This window comes from Sorex araneus, chromosome 2 (assembly GCF_027595985.1).
Source record: "Sorex araneus isolate mSorAra2 chromosome 2, mSorAra2.pri, whole genome shotgun sequence".
NCBI lineage: Eukaryota > Metazoa > Chordata > Mammalia > Eulipotyphla > Soricidae > Sorex > Sorex araneus.
This window is the reverse complement of record NC_073303.1, coordinates 236,950,346-236,964,869: the sequence shown is the minus strand read 5'-3', so window position 1 is coordinate 236,964,869 and position 14,524 is coordinate 236,950,346.

Below are 14,524 nucleotides of genomic sequence, written 5' to 3'. Positions count from 1 at the left end.
ACCCAGGAATCCCGGGAGGGCCAGATGCTGAAGGGGGCATTCGGGTTTAGAGTCCTGCTCAGTGACCGCTGCTGGGCTCCTGCCCTGTTGTGCAGGAGGTACGTAACGGGAAGCACCCGGGGCTGGAGCCCAGGACCGCGGGGAGGGCAGTGGCCTTCCACGTGGCCTACTGGGGTTCAGTCCCCGACTCCCGTTAGGGTCCCCCGAGCCCACCAGGGGTGATCCCTGAGCGTAGAGCCCCAAGCAAGACCTGAACACCGCCAGGAGTGGCCCCAAGACAAGAAAAATGTGTATTAGCGCCCCTGTCCCTCCTTCCGTTTCCCTCCAGATTGACCTCAACCCCGACAGCGACTTTTCCAGCGGTAGCCGCCAGAGGGCGCGCGCGAGCCCAGAGTCGGGAATCCGCGCTGTCTGCTCACAGCTCACAAACGCGCACCCCATCTCTTCCTCCCCGTCCTCTCTTCCTCCCTCTGTCCTTGCTGTTCCTTCCTCCTGCCCCAGAGCCTTTGCCCTGAGTGTAACCTCTGCCGAGAACATCTTCCCAGTTCACAGGGCTTCTGGGTTTGAACTCTCCCTGCTCCCGCACCCTCCAAGCTTCCGTTTCCATCGGCTAATTTCCTAATGAGAAACGGGCCTTCATCCGCCCCCTGGGCACGTTGCTGTTCTAGATCTTGGGGGCTAAACAAGGCCCTGGGTCTCTCCGCCCTCCTGGAACCAGCCAAAATGATACCCTCGTGGTCCCAGCTGTTCATCAGAGCCGGGCAGGGGATTTTATTTATTTTGGGGGGTGGTTTGGGGCCACGGCTGGCAGACCTTACTCCTGGCGGGGGTCAAACCGGGCTTGACCCTGTGCAAGACAAGCCCCGCTTGGCCGCAAGGGCAAGATCCAATCTCCTGCCAGGCCAGGTCTGGGCGAGTGCTCGGGGAGAGCTAATAGGAACCACCTGACTTCAAAGACAGACCTGGGGGCCGAGTGACAGCGTCCGGAGCTCCAACACAGACCTGACATGCTAGAGGGTCGGGTGCTGAGCCCACGGCCGTGATCCCAGAGCACAGTGACCCACGGGGAATCCGGCAGCCGAGCCACCGAGTGAAGCTTCCTCTCCGGTGTAGGGAGCTCGGAACAGACGTGTGAACGCGAAGTGTGTGCGCATCTCCTGAAAACCTGGGTATGGCGAGCTCTGTCCCCCCCTGCCCCCCCTCTTGGAGACCCCTAGCAGTCACAAGCAGAGGAGCTGGCCTTGGGGACCCAGAGGACAGGCCCCAGCCTCCACCTGACGGCCGGGGCACAGGCTGAAGTCAGACTCAAGAGCGGCGCAAGCCGCGTGTGCAAAGGGCAAAGAGGCACAAGGGGCGCAAGAGGGCGCCAGTGCGCAGGGAGGCAAAGAGCTCAGTGCGGGCAAGGGCTCAAGTGCGCACAAGGGGGCGCAAGAGCGCGCTAAAACGCAAGGAGAAGCGGGACTGAGCGACAGTACAGCGGGGAGGGCGTTTGCTTCGCATGCTGCCGACCTCGGTTCGATCCCCGGCATCCCGGCATAAGGGTTCCTGAGTGCAGAGTCAGGAGTCAGCCCTGAGCATCTCACTGGGTGGGATCCAAAAGCAACCGCGCAAAGGCCAAAGGAGGGGCGAGGACGTCTCACAGCCCAGAGGGAACTCGGCAGCCTTTCCTGCTCCCCACACTCGCCCACAGGGGCACCCCAACACCCCAGAGGTCATCTGGGGCACATCAACCGCCCCCCAACACCTCTCCCCATCTGACCTCTCTGACCTCCGAGCAACCAAGCGGTAGTCAGTGGTCAAAGTTGTGGATGTTGCTCCTGGTGCGGCCACGTGATGACAAGTTTGTTGGTCTGTGACACTGGGCCGGCGGGGAAAGGAGGTGAGTTCCGTAGAGAGCTGGGGGGACCTGCACACCCCGACTCCTGGCTGGGGTCTGAGGAGCCCCTTCTGTCACGGGGAGCGCAGTTTGAACGATGCAGTGACGCAGGGTGCTAGAAAGGCCAAGTGTAAGGGAGAGATAGAGATAGAGATAGAGAGAGAGAGAGAGAGAGAGAGAGAGAGAGAGAAAGAGAGAGAGAGAGAGAGAGAGAGAACAGTGGGTTCTGGGGAAGCAGAGGTGAGAGAATCCAGTAGAGGCTGATTCCAGCAGTGAGTCCTGGGTTCCAGGGCCATTGACAATGGTGCACAGGAACCCAAAGAGGCTGAGAAAGAATTTACTGTCTTTGTTTGGGGGACACACCCTGCGATACTCCGGGGTTACTCCTGGCTCTCTGCTCAGGGATCACTCCCGGCAGGGCTTGGGGGACAAACCTGGGGTGTGGGGGATCGAACCCGGGTACAGCTGCGTGCAAGGCAAATCCCCTACCCCCTGTGCTACACATCTTCTTTGCTCCCACCTTTAAGTATGATCAGAAACACAAAAACAAAGTGAGACCCCGTCCAAGACACGCCCCCCCCACCAACACCTCATAGATGCAGAGAATTCACTGGCGTTGGCAGGGGTGGGGGGTGGGATGGGACTCAAAGGTGTATTGTGCCAAAGGGAGAAACTTCCGGTTATGAAATAAAAATAAACCCAAAGGATGCAGAGCATGGCCGAGCAACTAGAGTTTATCCCTCATTATCCCTAGCGGATGTTTGTGTTTTTCACTTTGGAGCCACACCTGGCAGTGCTCAGGGATCACTCGTGGCAGGGACTCAGGGGACCCTCTAGGATGCAAAGGATCAAACCCAGATTGGCCTCGTGCAAGGCTAGCGCCCTCCCCGCTGTCCTATGGCTCCAATCCTTTATGTTGGAGATTTGAAAGTTGCAAAGAAAGCAAATCCTAAAGCTTCTCGTCACTAGGAGACTCAGTTTCTATCCCCAGCACCACATGGTGATGGTGGTGTATCTCTGTGAGAACAGAGCCAGTGTTAGCCCCTGAGCACCTAGGGGAAGATCCCCCATGCCCCCCCACACACAACAAAATAATTTCTTGTCATAAGAAGGTAAAGAATAGCACTGTGAGGTGTTGGAGGGGGCAATTATTTCTTAATAGATGTAAATACTTCTTTTTTTTTTTTTGGCTTTTTGGGTCACACCCAGTGATGCTCAGGGGTTACTCCTGGCTCTGCACTCAGGAATTACTGCTGGCGGTGCTCGGGGGACCCTATGGGATGCTGGGAATTGAACCCGGGTTGGCCGTGTGCAAAGCAAGCTCCCTATCCACTGTACTCCAGCACCCTAGATGTAAATATTTCATCATTATGTTGTACATCCTGAACTAAGATTTTATATGCCCATCATAGCTCATTACCAAAAAAAGAACCATCTCCAAAATATATAGAAGCAAAGAAGCTACTTGGGATTTCCACTAGTGATGGGGATTTTAAAAAATATTTCTGGGGGCTGGAGCAATAGCACAATGGGTTACGGCGTTTGCCTTGCATGTGACTGACCCGGTTTCAATTCACAGCATCCCATATGGTCCCCTGAGCACCACCAGGAGTAATTCCTGAGTGCAGATCCAGGAGCAACCTCTGAGCATCTCTGGGTGTGATCCAATAAGCAAATAAATAAATAAAAATTAAAAGAAACAAAAAATATTTCCGGTGCCAGAGCAACAGTATAGTGGGGAGGGCGTTTACCTTGTACATGGCCAACCCGGGTTCGATCCCTGGCATGTCAGAGGGTCCTCCGAGTACCACCAGGAGTAATTTCTGAGTGCTGAACCAGGAGTAACCCCTGAGCATCGCTGGGTGTAACCCAAAAAAGTCAAAACAAGTAAACTAATTAAATAAATATTTCTGGATTTTCGGGTTTTTCCTGGAGACTTATTTTAAATAAATAAATAAATAAATAAATAAATAAATAAATAAATAAATACAGTGCCCCCTAGTGGAGGGTTCTGTATCCCACAGTGGCTTTGAGGCTGGAGCCTTAGTAAGCTGGGAGGGCATTTCCCTTGCCCACGGCCAGCTAGACTCCATCCTCATGAACCCTTCTGTCCCCTGAGCGCCACCAAGAGAAGTTCCGGAGTGCAGAGCCAGGAGTAACCCCTGAGCATCGCCGGGTGTGGCCCTCTCCCAATTTTCAATTTTCTTTTCCTTGCTCCATTCCTCTCCTCATCAGGTCAGACTCCTTGGGGGACCCTCTGCGGTGGTGGGAATCAAACCTGCGTCATCTCTGTGAAAGCGCCCCCCCCACCCTCCCCCCCGCCCCCGCCTTCACAAACTGCTGGACGCTTGCTCCAGCTGCCTACTCCTGTCCTCTTTGAAATTTCTCTCCAACTCTCCTTTTTCTCTTTCTCTTCTTTCCTTTCAATCACAGTCGACCGAGAACAAGCCCCAGCCATTCCCCAGCCCTGCCGCCCGGTTGCCTAGAAATGGTTAATACATTTGGCTGCACGGAAGAACGGGGAGGGGGACGTTTTTGTTTTTGTTTTAATGCATTTGACATGTTTTCAAGCCAGCTCCTCCTGCGCTGCCCCGAGGTCAGAATGGTTTGCTATGGAAATAACGTGGCATCACGGAGATATGTAGTGGGGGGCCAGTGAGAAAGCCGCAAGTTTTGGGGGGGAGCACACAGGTGTTTGCTGCCCAGAATTTATTATGGAAATCACCCTGTTCTACTCCCCTTAAAGAGGTCAGAAGCGCTGTTCCTCAGAACGGCCCCAAGTAAATGGCTCCTAAAATCATCCACAAAATATAAAGGGCCTTTCGGTTCTAATAGCACTGGATAATGAGCATTTATTAGTTCACTAAAAACCACCCAGAGGGTCAGAGGGATAACACAGTGGGAAGGGCGCTGGCCTTGCATGCAGCCAACCCAGGTTCAATCCCTGGCATCCCATAGGGCCCCCTGAGCACAACCAGGATGATTCCTGAATGTAGGGTCAGGACTAAGCCCTGAGCACCCCTGGGTGTGACCCCCCCAAAACCAAAACTGTAGCACTGTAGCACTGTCGTTCCATTGTTTATCGATTTGCTTGAGCGGGCACCAGTAACGTCTCCATTGTGAGACTTGTTAATTTTTGGCATATCGAATATGCCATGATTAGCTTGCCAGGCTCTGCCATGTGGGTGGGATACTCTCGGTAGCTTGCCGGGCTCTCCGAGAGGTTGACAGAGGAATCAAACCCAGGTTGGCCGCATGCAAAGCAAATACCCTACTCGCTGTGCTATCACTCCAGTCCAATAAAAATAAAAATTTTATTTTTAAATTTAAAAAATAAAAAATATAAACACTCGGGGCTGGAGCAATAGCACAGCGGGTAGGGCATTTGCCTTGCATGTGGTCGACTTGGGTTCGATTCCCAGAATCCCATATGGTCCCCTGAGCACCGCCAGGGGTAATTCCTGAGTGCAGAGCCAGAAGTGACCCAAAAAGCAAAAAATAAAATAAAATAAAATAAAATAAAAACACTCAATTACCAGGGCCCACTGGGAGAGAAGGAAAGAAGGCCGCCCGTCTCAGAAGGTCAGTGCCCTAGAGGAAATTCAAAACTCCCAAGAATGAATTTCTGTACTGTTGAAACATATTTTTCCCAGTGGTGATGGGGTTGTGTTGGCTTGTTCGGCTCATGGGAAAATGTGGTTTTGATTTTGGGGAGTGTGTTTCATTTGAAATTTAATCTCTGTAAACAGAAGTTAGTGCTTCTGAGAGGGAGTGACAGTCCAACAGGGAGGGCATTGACCTTGCACCCAGCTGACCCGAGTTCCGTCCCCAGCATCCCACAGGGTCCTTTGAGCCCACCAGGAATGGAGCAATGGTTCCTGAGTACAGAGCCAGGAGAACTCCTGAGTATTGCTGATTGCTGGGTCTGGCAAAAAAAAAAAAAAGGCAAAAATCATCATTTTGAGGGGGCCAGAGAGATAGCACAGTGGGTAGGGCGTTTGCCTTGCACAAGGCTGACCTGGGTTCAATTCCCAGCATCCCATAGGGTCCCCTGAACACTGCCAGGGGTAATTCCTGAGTGCAGAGCCAGGAGTAACCCCTGAGCAACACTGGGTGTGACCCAAAAAGGAAAAAAAAAACACATCATTTTGACTATGCAGGTGTTGGAAAGACACCCAGTGTTGCCTGGGGGAAGAAGGGGTGCAAGGAAGGGACCCCAGCTTCCTGCTCTCTGACCTCTCTCTATAGCCCTGTATCTTTTTTCTTTTTTGTCTTGTATTTTTGGGTCATACCTGGCAATACTCAGAAGTTACTCGTGGCTCTGCACTCAGAAATTACTCCTGGCAGTACTCAGGGGATCTTATGGGATGCTGGGGATTAAACTCAGGTCAGCCGTGTGCAAAGCAAGTACCCTCCCCAACGTGCTCTTGCTATATATATTATTTTCCTAGGAAAGACCTCACAGGGCGCTGCAGCATTCTACTATTCTAGTGTTGTTGTATTGGGGCCACACCAACAGTGCTCAGGGCTGACTCCTGGCTCTGTGCTCAGGGCTGACTCCTGGCAGGGCTCAGGAGACCCTATGGGGGGCTGAGGGTTGCTTGCTGTCCTACTGCTCTGGCCAGACACCAGCAATCTGGCCCATATCTGTAGCCCCTGAGTTTTCTAGAAAAGTGCTATGACCACTGTCACTGTCATCCCGTTGCTCATCGATTTGCTCGAGCGGGCACCAGTAATGTCTCCATTGTAAGACTTGTTGTTACTGTTTTTGGCATATTGAATACGCCATGGGGAGCTTGCCAGGCTCTGCCCTGTGGGCAAGATACTCTCAGTAGCTTGCCGGGCTCTTCAAGAGGGGTGGAGGAATCAAACCCGGGTCAGCTGGTGCAAGGCAAATGCCCTACTCGCTGTGCTATCACTCCAGCTCAGTGCTATGAGAGCACCAGAAAAACAGCTCAGTGAGGAGAGCACCAAGGGGTGCACTTGGGAAGCCGGGGGCTCACTCTCTGGGGCCACAGGATCCCCCAGCACCGCCTGGAGTGACCCTGAGCATCATCGGGTGTGACCCAAAGGGGGACAAAGAAACATGCCCACCAGGTCCCCTGCCTTGGCCTGACTTTTGATTAACAGTTAACCACTCTCTCAGCTAGCCTCTATCACATCAAAATAGCTAGAGTGTGCCTCGGGGCTTCGGAGATGGGGGGTTTCTTGAAAACTCACCCCCCGCCCCGAAAGGTTAGGCAAGATGGTGAAAACAGCACCACAGACACACTTGTGCATCCATGCATGTATTCACACACACACACACAGCTTCCATCAAACAGAATTAGGCTGACAACAATTTAAAAATTCCTCCAAAAATAAAGGGAGGGGGGATGCCCAGAGCGATAGTATAGTGGTTAAGATGTTTGTCTTGCATGCAGCCGACCAAGGGTTCGATCCCTGGCATCCCATTGGGTCCTCCAAGCACTGTCAGGAGTAAGTCCTGAGTGCAGAGCCAGGAAGAACCCCTGAGCATCACTGTGTGTGATCCAAAAAGAGAAAAAAAAAAATTCCTCCAAGGGAGAGCTGGAGAGATAGAGTGATAGTACAGTGGAGAGGGAACTTGCCTTGCACACAGCCGACCTTGGTTTGATCCCCGGCATCCCATAGGGTCTCCTGAGCACCTCCAGGAGTAATTCCTGAGTGCAGAGCCAGGAGTCACCCCTGAGCATCACCGGATGTGACCCCCAAAGCCCCCAAATTAAAAAATATTAAAAGTTCCTCCAAGGGGGAGCTGAACTGATAAAGCCATGTCGCAGCAGGAGAGGGCATTGCCTTGCACACAGCCAACCTGGGATCAATCCCTGACATCCCATAGGCTCCCCCAAACATCACCAGGGGTGATCCCTGAGCACAGAGCCAGGAGTAAAATGAGCAGTGCCAGGTGTGGCCCCCAGACAAAAAATAAATCTGTCATTGTCAGTGTCATCCCATTGCTCATCGATTTGCTCGAGCGGGCACCAGTAACATCTCCTTTGTAAGACTTGTTGTTACTAGTTTTGGCATATCGAGTACGCCACGGGTAGCTTGCCAGGCTTTGCTGTGTGGGCGAGATACTCTCGGTAGCTTGCCGGGCTCTCTGAGAGGGATGGAGGAATAAATAAATAAATGTTTTGGGGTTTTCTCCAAGGACCAGAATCATTATAGGGTGGGTAGGGCATTTGCCTTGCATGCAGCTAACCTGAGTTCAATCCTGTGACCACAACCTTGAGCCCTTCTAGGAGTGACCCCTGAGTATAGCAAGAAGGCCTGAGCACTGCCGGTATGACACACACCCCCAAAAAACAAACAAATAAAACAAACAAATGTTTTTTCTTTTTTCTTTCTTTTCTTTTTTTTTTTTTTTGCTTTTTGGGTCACACCCAGCGATGCACAGGGGTTACTCCTGGCTCTGCACTCAGGAATCACCCCTGGCGGTGCTCAGGGGACCGTATGGGATGCTGGGAATCAAACCCGGGTCGGCCGCATGCAAGGCAAACTCCCTACCCGCTGTGCTATTGCTCCAGCCCCAACAAATGTTTTTTCAATAAAAAAACTAAAACTAAAAATTCATTCCTCCAGCCCTTTGCTCTTCTATTCTCCCTGACACAGGCGTCTCTCGTGCTTGTCTCTTGACATTTTCTACTCTGGAAAACTCATGTTCCCTCAGACCAGTACAGACGTGAGCAAGGTGAGCCCCCTGCCCACTGGACCCGCTCTCGGGCCCCCTATTCACATCTTTCTGAGCAACGTTTATCTTTTGGGAGGTGGGTATACCTGGTAACACTCAGGGGTTACGCCAAGTTACTCCTGGCTCATGCACTCAGGAATTACTGCTGGCAGGCTTGGGGGACCCTATGGGATGTTGGGGATCGAACCTGGGTTGACCGTGTGCAAGGCAAATGCCCTCCCCGCTGGACTATGTCTTCAGCCCCTTCAAGCAACTTTTTTTTTTCTTTTTGGGTCACACCTGGCGATGCACAGGGGTCACTCTTGGCTCTGCACTCAGGAATTACCCCTGGCGGTGCTCAGGGGATCATATGGGATGCTGGGAATCAAACCCGGGTCGGCCGCGTGCATGTCAAACGCCCTACCCGCTGTGCTCTCGCTCCAGCCCCTTCAAGCAACTTTTATTCAATAAATACTACCTTGCTTCGGGGCTGGAGCAATAACACAGTGGGGAAGGCGTTTGCCTTGCATGCGCTGACCTGGGTTCGATTCCCAGCATCCCATATGTTCTCCCGAGCACCGCCAGGAGTAATTCCTGAATGCATGAGCTAGGAGTAATTTACCTCTATGCATCTGCATCGCTGGGTGTGACCCAAAAAAGGGAAAAAAAAAACAAAACTACCTTCTTTCACTGTAGCACTGTAGCACTGTCGATCATCGATTTGCTCGAGTGGGCACCAGTAACGTCTCCATTGTGAGACTTGTTGTTACTGTTTTTGGCATATCGAATACGCCACAGGGAGCTTGCCAGGCTCTGCCATGATGGGGAGATACTCTCGGTAGCTTGCTGGGCTCTCAAGAGGGACACAAGAATCGAACCCGGGTCGTCCCCTTGCAAGGCAAACGCCCTACCCGCTGTGTTATCGCTCCAGTCCTTGCTTCACTAAAGTAAGTAAATAAATAAAACGAACTGAATTGTTCCCAAGGCTGGCAAGGGGAAGGCCTTTGCTTCCCGCGCCGCTGATCTTGGTCGGGGACCCCCTCCCCCTACTTCCTCAATCACCACCAGGGGGCACTCCTGAGCCCAGAGCCAGGAATAGCCCCTAAGCAAAGCTGGGTGTGGCCCCCCCCAAACTCCAAAAGAAAACAGAGTAGGGAGAGAGGAAAAAAAAAAAAGAACTTGTTCAGTGAGTTATACACTTTAATGAAAAGAGAAAATGAAAAAATAGATTCTGGAGAGATGGCTGAGCAGGCTGAAGAACTGGCTTTCGCACCTAAGGCCTGGGTTTGCCCCCTCCCCCCCCAGGGTCCCTGAAGCAGGAGCTGGGAGGCAGCCCTGAGGACCACTGACTGGGGTCCAGTTGTTTTTGTTTAAATGGCCAGAGAGATAGCGCAGTGGGCACTTACTTTTTATTTTTTTTTGCTTTTGGGTCACACTTGGCGATGCACAGGGGTCATGCACTCAGGAATGACTCCTGGCAGTGCTCAGGGGACCATATGGGATGCTGGAAATCGAACCCGGGTCGGCTATGCTATCACTTCAGCTCAAAGGATATTTTTATTGTCCCCCTCTCCCCCCCAGAAGGCTGGTCTCCTCCTGAGCAGTTCTCTCCTCCTCTCCTCCCTGCCCCTGGCTTCCACTCATCTCCTGCCTCTCTCTGCTTTCCCCATTCAGGACGTTCCCTGTAAAAGACAGTTTAGAGTTCGTGTGATGTGGGGCGGAGTCATAGTCCAGTGGGGAGGGCGTTTGCCTTACATTCGGCTGACCCAGGTTCGATCCCTGGCATCTCATAGGGTCCCCTGAGCACCGCCAGGAGTAATTCCTGATTCCAGAACCAGGAGTAACCCCTGTGCATCGCTGGGTGTGACCCAAAAAAACAAACAAACAAAATAGATCCTGTGACCTTTTGTAGCTACTGCCTTTCACCCAGTATAGTGCAGGGGTGGGGGGAGAGAGGGATTGGACCACACTCAGATTGGCACCTTACCCTGCACCCTTCCCTTGCTGTGCTCACCACACCGTTGTTGGTGAATTATTTTTCTCTGAGGGGGCACTCTGGCAGGCTTCCTCCTAGCTCTGTGCTCAGGGATCACTCACTCCCAGCGGGCTCAGGGGACCCATGATGAGCAGGGGATAAAATCCTGCTTGGCTACCTGTGAAGCAAGTGTCTTCCCTGCTGCCTATGGCTCCAGCCCACGTTTGTAAATGGCTTGGAGGAGCGTCACCCTCTCACTTACTTGCTGTCTCTGGATCCGTGAATCTGGGCTGCCTCTTGCTGCCCTGAAGGCCTTTCAGCGCTGTGTTCTTCCTGTTCCTGAAGTTCCAGTCAGTTAAATGAATTCCTAAGTTGGGGCTAGAGTGATAGTCCAGTGAGGAGAGCGTTTGCCTGGCATGAGGCCAATCTGGTTTGATCCCAGGCATCCCATAGGGTCCCCTGAGCACCACTAGGAGTAATTATTTTATTATTATTATTTTTTGCTTTTAGGGTCAAGCCTGGCGATGCACAGGGGTTACTCCTGGCTCATGCACTCAGGAATTACTCCTGGTGGTGCTTGGGGGACCATGTGGGATGCTGGGAATCGAACCCGGGTCAGCTGTGTGCGAGGCAAACGCCCTACCCGCTGTGCTACCGCTCCAGACTAAAGGGATTGATTATATTTTTTCTTTTTGGGTCACGACGATGCACAGGGGTTACTCCTGGCTCTGCACTCAGGAATTATCCCTGGCAGTGCTCAGGGGACCATATGGGATGCTGGGAGTCGAACCCGGGTTGGCTGTGTGCAAGGCAAATGCCCTACCTGCTATGCTATCGCTCCAGCCCCGGGATTGATTAATTTTTTAAAAATAGTTAAGAAATTAATTCCCAACCTGCTTATCATGGGGGGGGACAGACATTGTCAATTTGCATCATTTTCTTTCATTAAAAAACACCCTTTTTGTTGTTGTTGTTGTTGTTGTTGTTTGGGGGCCACACCTGGTGATGCTCAGGGGTTATTCCTGTCTCTGCACTCAGGAATTACTCCTGGCAGTCTCAGGGAACTATATGAGCTGCCGGGGATCGAACCCTGATTGGTTGTATGCAAAGCAAATTCCCTTCCCGCAATACCATCCTCTGCTCCTCTTTACTTCATTTTCATGTGGCTTCTGACTTATCTGTGAAGAAGCAATATTTTTTTTATTTTAATTTTTAGGGGGACAGCATCCGGCATTGCTCAGGAGTTATTCCTCATTCCGCACTCAGAAATCACTCCCGGTGGTGCTTGGGGGATCCTTTGGGATGCCGGGTATCGAACCCGGGTCAGGTGCATGCAAGACAAACCCTCTGTACCAGCTCTCTGACCCAGCAATTTTTTTCAATAGCAATTTGTCCTCCGAGAGCCTATGCAGAACATACGTATTAGTTTTCAGAGCTTCCTCGTGGGTTCCTTAGGATTTTCTTCAGGCCAGATCGTGGCATCTAAAAATAGAGAGACTTTTCCTGCTTCCTTTCCAGTCTGGGTGTCTTTTATTTATTTTTCCTAACTGCCCTGCCTGGAACATGCAGTACGGCACCTAGCAGATGGGGGCGGCGCTGATATCTGTGTTCCTGATGTCCCGGGGCCACCATCCTGGCCTTCATCCCCAAGCACCGTGCTCTGCGGCATTTTGGAGATGTCACGCATCAGGGGGAGGAAATTGTTCTCTATTTCTGACTGAGCTTGTTATTATTGTTTGGGTTATTGTTTGGGGCCACACCCATCAGTGCTCAGGGTTTACTCTGGGCTCTGTGCTCAGGGATGACTCCTGGCAGGGGCTGGGGGCACTCTGTGTGGTGGCAGGGGTGGAACCTGGGTGGACTGTGTGCAAGGCAGGTGCTCTACCCACTGTACTATCTCTCTGGCCCCTGGAGTCTTTTCTCTCTCTCTCTCTCTTTTTTTTTTTCTTTTTGGGTCACACTTGGCGATGCACAGTGGTTACTCCTGGCTCTGCACTCAGGAATTACTCCTGGCAGTGCTCAGGGGATCATATGGGATGCTGAGAATCGAACCCAGGTCAGCCGCGTGCAAGGCAAACGCCCCACCCGCTGTGCTATCACTCCAGCCCCGTCTCTAATTTTTTTCTTTTTGGGTCACACCTGGTGTTGCACAGGGGTTACTCCTGGCTCATGCACTCAGGAATCACTCCTGGCCAGCGCTCAGGGGACCCTATGGGATGCTGGGAATCGAACCCGTTTCGCCCGCATGCAAGGCAAACACCCTACCTGCTGTGCCATCGCTCCAGCCCTTGTCTCTAGTTTTTGAGCCACACTCATTGTGAAGCAAAAAAGACCCCAGAAAATTAGGGCTGGAGCTATAGTACTGCAGGAACAGCATTTGCCTTGCACGTGGCCAACCTGGTTTCAGTCCCAGCCTGAGCACCGCCAGGGGTAAATCCTGTGTGCACAACCAGGAGTAACCCATGAGCATCGCTGGACGTGACTCAAAAACCAAATAAAGAAAAAAAAAAAAAAGAAAATTAGAAGCAGGATGTCTGAGTGACCCAGGCTAGGAGCTGAGCAGAGAGGAATTGGTCATAAATCACCAAGTCCCATCATACACAGGGTAAGGGAGCAAGGCTGATCAGGGCACACAAACAGGAAGGGGTCACAGGAAGCATTAGGAAGTGTGTGTATGGCTCTGAAAACAAATTGCATTAATGAGTGCTCATACTGATGATTATATATGCTAGACACTAGCGCATAAATGGTAAATAAAAACAAAAGAGAGAACATATATATCTTCTTTCCCCTAGAAGCAAGGTAGCCTGTAGTTAGTATGTAAAAACACTTCAGGGGCCAGAGTGATGGTACAGCGGGCAGGGCACAGGATTCGATCCCCAGCACCCTATAGGGTCCCCTGAGCCCACTAGGAGTCATCGCTGAGGTCAGAACCAAGAGTAATCCCTGAGCACATTGGGCGTGGCCCCAAAACCAGTAATGCTGCGTGTTTATTTATTCCGCTTCTTCTCCATGTCCTAACACTAGAATAAACACTGGAATGGTCTAATTGTTTGTCTTATCATCATGAAAGGGGAAGGGATGGGAGGAGAGAGAAGGGTGGCAGAACTTTTTCCATGAAGGGTCTCATAGCAAATATTATTTATTTATTTTTGCTTTTTTTGGGGTCACACCCAGTGATTCTCAGGGGTTCATCTTGGTGCTGCACTCAGGAAACACTCCTGGAGCGACAGCACAGCAGGTAGGGTGTTTGCCTTGCACACAGCCGACCCGGGTTCTATTCCTCCATCCCTCTTGGAGAGCCCAGAAAGCTACCGAGAGTATCTCGCCCGCATGGCAAAGCCTGGCAAGCTACCCGTGGCGTATTCAATATGCCAAAAACAGTAACAAGTCTCACAATGGAGATGTTACTGATGCCTGCTCGAGCAAATTGATGAGCAACAGGATGACAGTGATATAGTGATACACTCTTTTTGCTTTTTGTTTGGGGGGGGTCACATCCGGTGATTCTCAGGGGTTTGTCCTGGTGCTGCACTCAGGAAACACTCCTGATGGGGCTCAGGGGAGCCTATGGGATGCTGGGGATCGAACCTGGGTCAGCCGCATGCAAGGCAAGCGCCCTCCAGGCAGTGCTATAGCTCCATCCCCAGAAATTTTATTTGGCTTTAGTTACTTTTAGCACCTGCACTCAGCGATCACTCCTGGCAGGACATGGATGGGGGCATATGGGATGCTGGGGAGTTCAAACCTGTTTTGTCTGCATGCAAGGCAAGTGCCCTACCCACTGTACTATGTGCCTAATATTTTAGGCTTCATGTTCTGATGGGAGCGATAGCACAGCGGGTAGGGTGTTTGCCTTGCACGCGGCCAACCAGGTTTGATTCCTCTGTCCTTCTCGAAGAGCCCGGCAAGCTACGGAGAGTATCCCACCCGCACGGCAGAGCCTGGCCAGATACCCGTGGCATATTCAATATGCCAAAAA